The sequence below is a fragment of the Rhipicephalus microplus genome, unplaced genomic scaffold (assembly GCF_043290135.1).
Source record: "Rhipicephalus microplus isolate Deutch F79 unplaced genomic scaffold, USDA_Rmic scaffold_151, whole genome shotgun sequence".
Taxonomy (NCBI): Eukaryota; Metazoa; Arthropoda; class Arachnida; order Ixodida; family Ixodidae; genus Rhipicephalus; species Rhipicephalus microplus.
In genome coordinates this window covers 57,501-70,000 of record NW_027464722.1, presented here as the reverse complement: position 1 = coordinate 70,000, position 12,500 = coordinate 57,501, and the positions used below count along the sequence as shown (strand labels likewise).

Sequence of the window (12,500 nt, the reverse complement as noted above, 5' to 3'; positions counted from 1 at the left end):
GCTCGCCCCGGCTGACGCAGTTTTCGCGCCGCCCCGGCTGACGCGGTTTCGTGCCGCCCCGGCAGACGCGGTTTTTTGCGCCGCCCCGGCTGACGCGGTTTTTTGCCGCCCCGGCTGACGCAGTTCGGACTTGGCACTTTTCGGCTGTGCCTGGCTGGCGGCCCACTCACTCGATCGCCATGTCTGTTTGCCACAGTTTTCCCGGTGGTGCCGCACCCGGGCTCGCCCCGGCAGACGCGTTTTTTTTTTTTTCTTTCGCCCCGGCTGACGCAGTTTTCGCGCCGCCCCGGCTGACGCGGTTTCGTGCCGCCCCGGCAGACGCGGTTTTTTGCGCCGCCCCGGCTGACGCGGTTTTTGCCGCCCCGGCTGACGCAGTTCGGACTTAGCACTTTTTGGCTGAGCCTGGCTGGTGGCCCACTCACTCGATCGCCATGTCTGTTAGCCACAGTTTTCCCGGTGGTGCCGCACCCGGGCTCGCCCCGGCTGACGCAGTTTTCGCGCCGCCCCGGCTGACGCGGTTTCGTGCCGCCCCGGCAGACGCGGTTTTCGCGCCGCCCCGGCTGACGCGGTTTTTGCCGCCCCGGCTGACGCAGTTCGGACTTAGCACTTTTCGGCTGTGCCTGGCTGGCGGCCCACTCACTCGATCGCCATGTCTGTTTGCCACAGTTTTCCCGGTGGTGCCGCACCCGGGCTCGCCCCGGCTGACGCAGTTTTCGCGCCGCCCCGGCTGACGCGGTTTCGTGCCGCCCCGGCAGACGCGGTTTTCGCGCCGCCCCGGCTGACGCGGTTTCGTGCCGCCCCGGCAGACGCGGTTTTTTGCCGCCCCAGCTGACGCAGTTCGGACTTAGCACTTTTTGGCTGAGCCTTGCTGGCGGCCCACTCACTCGATCGCCATGTCTGTTTGCCACAGTTTTCCCGGTGGTGCCGCACCCGGGCTCGCCCCGGCAGACGCGTTTTTTTTTTCTTTCGCCCCGGCTGACGCAGTTTTCGCGCCGCCCCGGCAGACGCGGTTTTCGCGCCGCCCCGGCAGACGCGGTTTTTTGCGCCGCCCCGGCTGACGCGGTTTTTTGCCGCCCCGGCTGACGCAGTTCGGACTTGGCACTTTTTGGCTGAGCCTGGCTGGCGGCCCACTCACTCGATCGCCATGTCTGTTTGCCACAGTTTTCCCGGTGGTGCCGCACCCGGGCTCGCCCCGGCTGACGCAGTTTTCGCGCCGCCCCGGCTGACGCGGTTTCGTGCCGCCCCGGCAGACGCGGTTTTTTGCGCCGCCCCGGCTGACGCGGTTTTTTGCCGCCCCGGCTGACACGGTTCGGACTTTGCACTTTTCGGCTGTGCCTGGCTGGCGGCCCACTCACTCGATCGCCATGTCTGTTTGCCACAGTTTTCCCGGTGGTGCCGCACCCGGGCTCGCCCCGGCAGACGCGTTTTTTTTTTTTTTTCTTTCGCCCCGGCTGACGCAGTTTTCGCGCCGCCCCGGCTGACGCGGTTTCGTGCCGCCCCGGCAGACGCGGTTTTTTGCGCCGCCCCGGCTGACGTGGTTTTTGCCGCCCCGGCTGACGCAGTTCGGACTTTGCACTTTTTGGCTGAGCCTGGCTGGCGGCCCACTCACTCGATCGCCATGTCTGTTTGCCACAGTTTTCCCGGTGGTGCCGCACCCGGGCTCGCCCCGGCAGACGCGTTTTTTTTTTTCCTTCGCCCCGGCAGACGTGGTTCCCCCCCCCCCCCTCCGTCTTTCTTTTTGTTTTTTTTTTTCGCCGCGGCTGAAGTGGATTTTTCGGTGCCTCGACGCCCCGGTAGTCGCGGTTTTTCCGTTTCCGCACGGCCCCGGCTGACGCTGCTCGGTCACAGTCGCCTTTTGTGGTGATTGCAGACTTCTTGAGCGCGGGTGTTTTTTTTTTTGTTGTTGTTGTTGTTTTATTACGCATTCGCTCCAGCAGACGCTGTTTAGACTTTTTGTTTCCTCTTTTATCCTGCGACGAGGTGACGAGGTTTATTCGGTGCCCCGCCGCCCCGGCTGAAGTGATTTTTCCTGTCCCGTGCCGCCCCGGCTGACGCGGTTGGGACTTCGCGTTTGTTCGGCCGCCACGGGTTTTGGCGCACTCGCTCGGTTGCTTGTTGTTGCCACTTGTTGCGAACCCAGGTTTCTTGAGCGAGCGCGGGCGTTTTTTCTTCCTTTCTTTCTTTGTTCTATGTGTTAGCGAATCGGCCTTTAATATCACACGAGGACTCACAACCAACAATTTTCAGTTTGAAGTGTAAAAAATCTGCAGGTGTTGACGTAACTGACTTGCCCCGTACCCTTGAGTACATCCATGAAGTTCTCGTAGTACTACTAAATCGCATTATTCCAAGTGGAGAAATTCCCATAAACTTGCAAACCTCTACACGAAAATCGGTGCGCGTGATAAAGTTGAAAATTATCGTCCGATATCAAATGTGCCTTCTATAACACAAATTCTAGGAAAAAAAAAAAAAAAACACTTGTTCGCCGTTTTCTGCGCCGTGACTGGCAGCACTCCGGCGAAGCGAAACGGGGTCGATTCGAGCACGATATCGGCGTCTTTCGACGTGCTCGCCGGCGACCGTCGCACGAGTACGTCGCACGAGCGCGTCTGCCGGGGCGCCGTTTGCGAAGCCGACGCAAAAGTGGGAACCGCCGCTCGGATGATCGCCGCTTTCGGCAGAGTGAGTGTTGGCACTCCGGGGAAGCGAAACAGCGTGAATGCGCCCACGAAATCGGCGTATTTTGAAGTGCCCGCCGGCGACCGTCGCACGAGTACGGTAAACCGCGTCAGCCGGGGCGTAGTTCGGGACGCCGACGAAAAAGTGGGAAGCGCAACTCGGATCTTCGCCGTTTTTGCAGGAGTGAGTGGCGGCCCTCCTGCGAGACCAAGAAGCATCGATTCGTGCACGAATTCGGCGCCTTTCGACGTGATCGCCGGCGACCGTCGCTCGAGTAGGGCAAACCGCGTCTGCCGGGGCGGGCTTCGGGACGCCGATGCGAAAGTGGGAAACGCTGCTCGGATGTTCGCCGTTTTTGGCCGAGTGAGTGCTGGCACTCGGGCGAAGCCAAACGGGGCCGATTACGGCACGATATCGGCGTCTTTCGACGTGCCCGCCGGCGACCGTCGCACGAGTACGGTAAACCGCGTCAGCCCGGGCGGAGTTCGGGACGCCGATGCGAAAGTGGAGAACGCCGCTCGGATCTTCGCCGTTTTTGGAGGAGTGAGTGGCGGCACTCCGGAGAAGCCAAGGAGCGCCAATTAGCGCACGATATCGGCGTCTTTCGACGCGCTCGCCGGCGACCGTCGCACGAGTAGGGCAAACCGCGTCTGCCGGGGCGGGGTTTACGACGCCGACGCAAAAGTGGGAACCGCCGCTCGGATGTTGGCCGTTTTTGGCAGAGTGAGTGCTGGCACTCCGGCGACGCGAAAGAGCGCGAATGCGCCCACGAAAGTGGCGTATTTGGACGTGCGTGACGGCGACCGCTGCAGGAGTACGAAAAACCACGTCAGCCGGGGCGAGCGACACACGGCGGTCTGGGTGCTTATCGCTGCTATTATAGGGGCACCCCGGCAGACGCAGAAAAAAAAAAAAAATTTTCGACCTTCTTTTTTGCTGGTCGAGCTCGGGTAACCCAGGTCGCAATGGGAGCCGCGCACGAAAGCGGCGTCGCGAGACGCGTTCGCGGTCGCTAGTCGCACGAGCTCGGCAAGCGCGTCAGCCGGCGCGGAGTTCGGGATGCCGACGGCTAAGTGGGTACCGCTGCTCGGATGTTCGCCGTTTTTGGCCGAGTGAGTGCTGGCACTCCGGTGAAGCCAAGGAGCGCCAATTCGTGCACGATATCGGCGTCTTTCGACGTGCCCGCCGGCCACCGCCGCACGAGTACGGCAAACCGCGTCTGCCGGGGCGGGGTTCGCGACGCGTACGCAATAGTGGGAACCGTCGCTCGGATGTTCGTCGTCTTTGGCCGAGCGAGTGCTGGCACTCCGGCGAAGCGAAACGGGGCCGATTCGGGCACGATATCGGCGTATTTCGACGTGCTCGCCGGCGACCGTCGCACGAGTACGGCAAAGCGCGTCTGCCGGGGCGAGGTTTGCGACGCCGACGAAAAAGTGGGAAGCGCCGCTCGGATCTTCGCCGTTTTTGCAGGAGTGAGTGGCGGCCCTCCTGCGAGACCAAGAAGCATCGACTCGCGCACGATATCGGTGTCTTTCGACGTGCCCGCCGGCCACCGCCGCACGAGTACGGCAAACCGCGTATGCCGGGGCGGGGTTGGCGACGCCGACGCAAAAGTGGGAACCGCCACTAGGATGTTCGCCGTTTTTGGCAGAGTGAGTGCTGGCACTCCGGCGAAGCGAAAGAGCGCGAATGCGCCCACGAAAGTGGCGTGTTTGGACGTGCTTGACGACGACCACCGCAGGAAAACGAAAAACCACGTCAGCCGGGGCGAGCGACCCATGGCGGTCTGGGTGCTTATCGCTGCTATTATAGGGGCACCCCGGCAGACGCAAAAAAAAAAAAAAAAATTTTTTTCGACATTCTTTTTTGCTCGTCGACCTCGGGTGACCCAGGTCGCAGTGGGAGCCGCGCACGAAAGCGGCGTCGCGAGACGGCTTCGCGGTCGCTAGTCGCACGAGCTCGGCAACCGCGTCTGCCGGGGCGGAGTTCGGGACGCCGACGGCTAAGTGGGAACCGCCGCTCGGATGTTCGCCGTTTGTGGCCGAGTGAGTGCTGGCACTCCGGCGAAGCCAAACGGGGCCGATTCCGGCACGATATCGGCGTCTTTCTACGTGCTCGCCGGCGACCGTCGCACGAGTACGGCAAAGTGCGTCTGCCGGGGCGGGGTTTGCGACGCGTACGCAATAGTGAGAACCGTCGCTCGGATGTTCGTCGTCTTTCGCCGAGCCAGTGCTGGCAATCCGGCGAAGCCGAACGGAGCCGATTCGGGCACGATATCGGCGTCTTTCCACGTGCTCGCCGGCGACCGTCGCACGAGTACGGTAAACCGCGTCAGCCGGGGCGGAGTTCGGGACGCCGATGCGAAAGTGGGAAGCGCCGCTCGGATCTTCGCCGTTTTTGGAGGAGTCAGTGGCGGCACTCCGGTGAAGCCAAGGTGCGCCAATTCGCGCACGATATCGGCGTCTTTCGACGTGCCCGCCGGCCACCGTCGCACGAGTACGGCAAACCTCGTCTGCCGGGGCGGGGTTTGCGACGCCGACGCAAAAGTGGGAACCGCCGCTCGGATGTTCGCCGTTTTTGGCAGAGTGAGTGCTGGCACTCCGGCGAAGCGAAAGAGCGCGAATGCGCCCACGAAAGTGGCGTGTTTGGACGTGCTTGACGACGACCACCGCAGGAAAACGAAAAACCACGTCAGCCGGGGCGAGCGACCCATGGCGGTCTGGGTGCTTATCGCTGCTATTATAGGGGCACCCCGGCAGACGCAAAAAAAAAAAAAATTTTTTTTCGACATTCTTTTTTGCTCGTCGACCTCGGGTGACCCAGGTCGCAGTGGGAGCCGCGCACGAAAGCGGCGTCGCGAGACGGCTTCGCGGTCGCTAGTCGCACGAGCTCGGCAACCGCGTCTGCCGGGGCGGAGTTCGGGACGCCGACGGCTAAGTGGGAACCGCCGCTCGGATGTTCGCCGTTTGTGGCCGAGTGAGTGCTGGCACTCCGGCGAAGCCAAACGGGGCCGATTCCGGCACGATATCGGCGTCTTTCTACGTGCTCGCCGGCGACCGTCGCACGAGTACGGCAAAGTGCGTCTGCCGGGGCGGGGTTTGCGACGCGTACGCAATAGTGAGAACCGTCGCTCGGATGTTCGTCGTCTTTCGCCGAGCCAGTGCTGGCACTCCGGCGAAGCCGAACGGAGCCGATTCGGGCACGATATCGGCGTCTTTCCACGTGCTCGCCGGCGACCGTCGCACGAGTAGGGTAAACCGCGTCAGCCGGGGCGGAGTTCGGGACGCCGATGCGAAAGTGGGAAGCGCCGCTCGGATCTTCGCCGTTTTTGGAGGAGTCAGTGGCGGCACTCCGGTGAAGCCAAGGTGCGCCAATTCGCGCACGATATCGGCGTCTTTCGACGTGCCCGCCGGCCACCGTCGCACGAGTACGGCAAACCTCGTCTGCCGGGGCGGGGTTTGCGACGCCGACGCAAAAGTGGGAACCGCCGCTCGGATGTTCGCCGTTTTTGGCAGAGTGAGTGCTGGCACTCCGGCGAAGCGAAAGAGCGTGAATGCGCCCACGAAAGTAGCGTATTTGGACGTGCTTGACGGCGACCGCCGCAGGAGTACGAAAAACCACGTCAGCCGGGGCGAGCGACCCACGGCGGTCTGGGTGCTTATCGCTGCTATTATAGGGGCACCCCGGCAGACGCAGAAAGAAAAAAAAAATGGGGACATGGCGTGCGTCACCGTGCGGCTTCGCAGCGTTGCCGAAGTCGCCGAGCCCTTCGACTGAGCCGAACGGCGGACAGGGAACGTTGGTCGGCCGTTCTAACCTGTCGGTGCCACGCCGAGACGTCGTTAAGGAAAACCGCGTCGTGGGCCTCTACGACGCCGTCGAGTCGTTGTACGTTTGGTGTCCAGCGTGTCGGCGGCGAGTAGCGGACACGTCGTTCACGACTTCGGTCTTTCGCAGTCGACGCGAACTTGCGGAGAGTCGTGGTGCCTCACGTTTTCGGCAGAAACCGCGGCGGAATTTTCCCGTGCGTGCGCGCACGACCTCGGTGCTGTGCCGTCAGCGTAGTGTTGCACAAACTCGTGGCCTACCCAAGGTGCGGTACGTTTGCGGCCGTATCCTCGGTGGGAATTTCGTGAGTAGGGTCGCAAATTCTACGACCTCGGCGGGTTTGAGAGCGACGTAGACTTGTGGCACGCTCAACATGCCACACGTTTCGGGGCACACCCGCGGTGAAATTTTCTCGAGTACGCTCGTATTAGGGCCCAAGGAGGTCTGGGTACTTATCGCTGCTATTATGTGGGGGTTCTCGTGAGCGGCGTACGCGAAAGCGACCGGGTGTCTGATATGCGGCGGGCTTCGGCCTCGTCAAGCGTGTCCTCGGGTCTGCTCCAGGGGAATCCACGGCAGTCGTCTGCAGCCTCATCCGCTTGATGCGTTAGGGGCTGGTTGTCGGACGGTGCCGTTTTACCACGATATCGAGGTGTGTTCCGTGTCGTCCTCGGGCGATTCAGATGCGAAAGCGCCGAAGACGCGGGCGTGACCCGTCGTCTGGCGGCTTTGCAGTCTCGGCTCCGTTGCTAGTTCCGGCCGGTCCACCGACAGTGCAGCGGGCTTGGGCAACCCGCACGGCGCGACCGAGTCGATGCAACGAAAAAGAGCGAGCATGAACGTGCTTCTTGCCGCACGGCTCCCACTCGTCTTTCGGGAAGGTTGTGCCGTAGCGAGCTCGAACGCCGTCATCTCGGAGTGCAAAATAAGCGTGTTGGGGCGCCTGAAGGTGGCCTCCGCCGCACACAGACTGCGTCCGGCCCGCCGAGGGCGAGGACGGACGCGCAGTCGAACGATTACCTGGTTGATCCTGCCAGTAATCATATGCTTGTCTCAAAGATTAAGCCATGCATGTCTAAGTACATGCCGAAATAAGGCGAAACCGCGAATGGCTCATTAAATCAGTTATGGTTCCTTAGATCGTTTCTTCCTACTTGGATAACTGTGGCAATTCTAGAGCTAATACATGCAGTGAGCCTGGAGCCCTTTGGGTAACGGGTGCTTTTATTAGACCAAGATCGATCGGGTTTCGGCCCGTATTGTGTGGTGACTCTGGATAACTTTGTGCTGATCGCATGGCCACGAGCCGGCGACGTTTCTTTCAAGTGTCTGCCTTATCAACTTTCGATGGTAGGTTACTTGCTTACCATGGTTGTTACGGGTAACGGAGAATCAGGGTTCGATTCCGGAGAGGGAGCCTGAGAAACGGCTACCACATCCAAGGAAGGCAGCAGGCGCGCAAATTACCCACTCCCGGCACGGGGAGGTAGTGACGAAAAATAACAATACGGGACTCTTTTGAGGCCCCGTAATTGAAATGAGTACACTCTAAATCCTTTAACGAGGATCAATTGGAGGGCAAGTCTGGTGCCAGCAGCCGCGGTAATTCCAGCTCCAATAGCGTATACTAAAGCTGCTGCGGTTAAAAAGCTCGTAGTTGGATCTCAGTTCCAGACGAGTAGTGCATCTACCCGATGCGACGGCTCGGACTGAACATCATGCCGGTTCTTTCTTGGTGCACTTCATTGTGTGCCTCGAGATGGCCGGTGCTTTTACTTTGAAAAAATTAGAGTGCTCAACGCAGGCGAGTCGCCTGAATAAACTTGCATGGAATAATAGAACAAGACCTCGTTTCTGTTCTGTTGGTTTTTGGAATACGAGGTAATGATTAAGAGGGACGGACGGGGGCATTCGTATTGCGGCGCTAGAGGTGAAATTCTTGGACCGTCGCAAGACGAACTACTGCGAAAGCATTTGCCAAGAATGTTTTCATTGATCAAGAACGAAAGTCAGAGGTTCGAAGGCGATCAGATACCGCCCTAGTTCTGACCATAAACGATGCCAACCAGCGATCCGCCTGAGTTACTCAAATGACTCGGCGGGCAGCTTCCGGGAAACCAAAGTATTTGGGTTCCGGGGGAAGTATGGTTGCAAAGCTGAAACTTAAAGGAATTGACGGAAGGGCACCACCAGGAGTGGAGCCTGCGGCTTAATTTGACTCAACACGGGAAAACTTACCCGGCCCGGACACTGGGAGGATTGACAGATTGAGAGCTCTTTCTTGATTCGGTGGATGGTGGTGCATGGCCGTTCTTAGTTGGTGGAGCGATTTGTCTGGTTAATTCCGATAACGAACGAGACTCTAGCCTATTAAATAGGTGCGGGGTTCCCAGCACCTTACAACCTTCTTAGAGGGACAAGCGGCTCCTAGCCGCACGAAACAGAGCAATAACAGGTCTGTGATGCCCTTAGATGTCCGGGGCCGCACGCGCGCTACACTGAAGGAAGCAGCGTGTCTTTATCCCTGTCTGAAAAGACTGGGTAACCCGTGGAACTTCTTTCGTGATTGGGATAGGGGCTTGCAATTGTTCCCCTTGAACGAGGAATTCCCAGTAAGCGCGAGTCATAAGCTCGCGTTGATTACGTCCCTGCCCTTTGTACACACCGCCCGTCGCTACTACCGATTGAATGATTTAGTGAGGTCTTCGGACCGATGTCCGGCGCGGCCTTTCGGTTGCGCCGGTCTGTTGGAAAGATGACCAAACTTGATCATTTAGAGGAAGTAAAAGTCGTAACAAGGTTTCCGTAGGTGAACCTGCGGAAGGATCATTAACGGATTGTGAAGGGTGAGCGCCTCAGCTGCGTCTGCGCCCGACACTTTCTGCCGCTGACCCCGTTTGGACGCGGGGTCGGCTTTTCCCCACGGGGCTGCCTGAATGTGGAGCGGCACCCCGTGACAAATTGTTGCGCCCAGCGGACGCCAACACCGCGACCTTGGACGGTCGGCCAGGTGGCGGACGCGGGTACAAACGGCGCAACGCACTCATAGGTCGGCTTTCGACCCGCCACTGCACCGTGGCTCGAAGCGCTCGAAATGCGCGACCCGACCGCTGCGGGACCGCCTAGTACTGTAAACAGGAGCGGCGGAGCGCGAACGGCGAGTCGTGGTTACGTCGGTAGAAGGCGAGGCTGCGCGTTCCCGAAACGCCAGCCGAGTGCCCTCCCGACCGTTCGAGCGTGCAAGAACGAGACCCGACAATCGCGCGGCGACTGCCAAGTACGAGAGGAACGGCACAAGCGTCGGCGGTCGGTCAAGGAACTGGCGATGTGACGGGTCCGCTGTGCACCAGTGCATACCGTCCCGCCGTCCGCGGCAAGCGCCTCCGCGTCCTCGGGTGACGGAGGCTGCCGGTCGGTTCTTGCAGGCGAGGGATCTCGCTGGCACCGGTTCGCGTTGACGCGCGGCCGGTCATGGCACGGCGATGCGACGGCCGAGGTGCGCAGTACTCGATGGAGGAACCGCACGCTCCGATGACCGTCCCGCCCTCCGCGGCGTATGCGTACCGACCGTAATGGTTGCAGCAGCGCCGGCCGGCTTTTGAATTCGCCACACGAAACACGGTGCGAGATCGCGGTTAGGGGAGCGTCGACGTTGCCAGGCGTTTTGCTTGCTGCCGAGGGAAAGGCGGCACGGCCACGTCGCGCTCGTCGCGATTAGCGGGTCTGCGCGCTTTGGGAAGGTGCCGCAACGACTTGCCGAAAGAGGAAGCACGGAAGAACGAGGGACTTGGACGTCCCGACAATTGAACGCACTTGCGGCCAGGCCCTTGCTGGCTTCGTTCTTCCGCCTCGAGTAGGCTCGTACGCGGCTCCGGCGCCGAAAGTGGTCCTTGGCACCGACTTCGGTGGACGTGGGAAGTGCCGCGCAAGTACGGCGCGCCTGGCTCCACCTGTTGGCTAAAGTAGGCAGCCGGATCGGCATTTTGGTGTGCGGTGGCAAACCGTGGATGCGAAAAAAGCTTGTGCGATTTCGTGGAACAAAAAGCGGGGGTCCCCCTTTTTATGCGGAGGAGACCGACCCGCCCGCCGTGGTGAACCGCGACGCCACGGTAAAAACGGGAGAGGCTTGTCGATGGGACCGTGCATCCCGCGCTCCACGGAGGCCGGGAGGCGGCCGCCCGAGGAAATGTGTAGCCGTCGAGGCCCGCATCTGCGTGCACTCTTATCCAAATGGGTGTACCGCAGGCATTTTCTGGTTAGGCGGGCCAATGAGAGCGAGCACACAACGATACCTACGGGTCCGGCTTGGAGAACCGGCTTCGACGCCTCCCGAGTATTTATAGAGGGGTGGACCACGAAAGCACTCGCAAGTAGCGGAAGCGAAACGCCGTCCGAAACACACCGTTTGCTCGATTTGCGGCAGCCGAAAAAGGCGCGGCAGAGTTTTGGAGTCCAAGCGTGCGCTGAAAAGCGCCCTTCTTGGCCACTGTTTGGCCGAGTGCCAGAAACGTTTGGTTTTGACTGTACGGAATTGAACAAACACTTTTTCACGACTCTAAGCGGTGGATCACTCGGTTCTCGGGTCGATGAAGAACGCAGCCAGCTGCGAGACTTGGTGTGAATTGCAGGACACACTGAGCACTGATTCTTTGAACGCACATTGCGGCCTTGGGTCTTCCCTTGGCTTCGTCTGTCTGAGGGTCGGATCACATATCAAGAGAGCCTTCGGCGCACAAGGGAACGTGAGCCGTCGACTCGTTTTGACCGCGTCGGCAACACGGACAGCACGCTGAACACCTCACAGCGAGCGCCAACAGCGGCCACTCAAGGGCGAGACGGTGGCGACCGTCGTGCCAGAGCCCAACCGAAACGGGGGCGACCGACTGCATTGAGGATGTGGCACCTCGTTGAGACCGCCGCAGGACTTCGAGTCGGAAGGAAGCCTGCAGGGAAAGTGCGGTCGAGGTTGCGTACTCCTCTCTGCGACCGGGCGCGCAAGAGCTGCGAGAGCCACGGACGCGCAACTTTAACGCACGGTAAACACGAGGAGCGAAAGCCGGCCAGCAAAGCTTCTCCAGCCGTGCGCAAAGTGCGCGAGATCGCAGCCTTGCGTTGCGCTTGTTGCCCTCGAAGTAAGCAGGGTGTCCCGTAGACCGGGCGCTCGAACACGCTGCGGGGCCGTGCCTCCTCCAGGCTTTGCCGCGCGAACAGGGAACGTTCGCGCGCAAAGCGCAGGGAGGTGAGGAGGCTGCGCCCGACGTTTGCGGTTCGCTGCGTACGCGGTTGATGCGGAGAGCACGGCGCGACGACTTGCCGCGAAGCGGAAAAAGTCTCCCGCACGAGTTGGCGAAACGTTGGCGAAGCTTAAGGCGTTCTCGTCGTAGTCCGCCGTCGGTCTAAGTGCTTCGCAGTTCCCGTCCCGTTCAAAAAACTGGGCCACTCCAGTTGGGGCGGGGGCGACGCTACACGAGACGATGCCTCTCGCCAGGCTGCGTGGCTGCCCTTGCGGCGGCGGCGACTGGCCTCGGCGGTGTTTGGGCTTTCGACACGGTCGTTTATCACGCAACTGCTCGGACGACGCACGCGCGCAGCGGAATGCCGCTTGCCAGCCTTGTGAAGATGTGACCCTGTACAGGGTTGCGGGCGCACTTGGTAGGGCGTCGTACTCGGTTCGCGATGGGTTTACGAACGTGTCCCGTCACTTCCACGTCACACCGGTTGTGCGCCGCACGCGTGCAGCGGGGAAGCCGATTGCCAGCCTTGTGAAGAAGTGGCCCTGTACAGGGTTGCGGGCGCACTTGGTAGGGCGAGCGCACGCGGTCGTGCAGGAAGTTGATGGAAGCGAATGTATCCGCTGTCGACCTCAGATCAGGCGAGACAACCCGCTGAATTTAAGCATATCACTAAGCGGAGGAAAAGAAACCAACAGGGATTCCCCGAGTAGCTGCGAGCGAAACGGGACCGAGCCCAGCACCGAATCCCCCGTCCTT

The 12,500-nt window shown here is 60.7% G+C and overlaps 2 non-coding genes and 1 pseudogene across 2 annotated transcripts; all 3 read left to right on the top strand.

Annotated features, from left to right (window-relative positions):
- The first annotated feature begins 7,527 nt into the window (after window positions 1–7,527).
- LOC142791203 (small subunit ribosomal RNA) lies at window positions 7,528–9,342 on the top strand. The gene has a single exon (XR_012890066.1). It is a non-coding gene; the product is annotated as a small subunit ribosomal RNA (ribosomal RNA).
- Window positions 9,343–11,061: 1,719 nt separating this feature from the next.
- LOC142791194 (5.8S ribosomal RNA) lies at window positions 11,062–11,214 on the top strand. Its single transcript, XR_012890057.1, has one exon. It is a non-coding gene; the product is annotated as a 5.8S ribosomal RNA (ribosomal RNA).
- Window positions 11,215–12,368: 1,154 nt separating this feature from the next.
- LOC142791164 (large subunit ribosomal RNA) overlaps window positions 12,369–12,500 on the top strand; it is a 5,789-nt pseudogene continuing 5,657 nt past the window's right edge.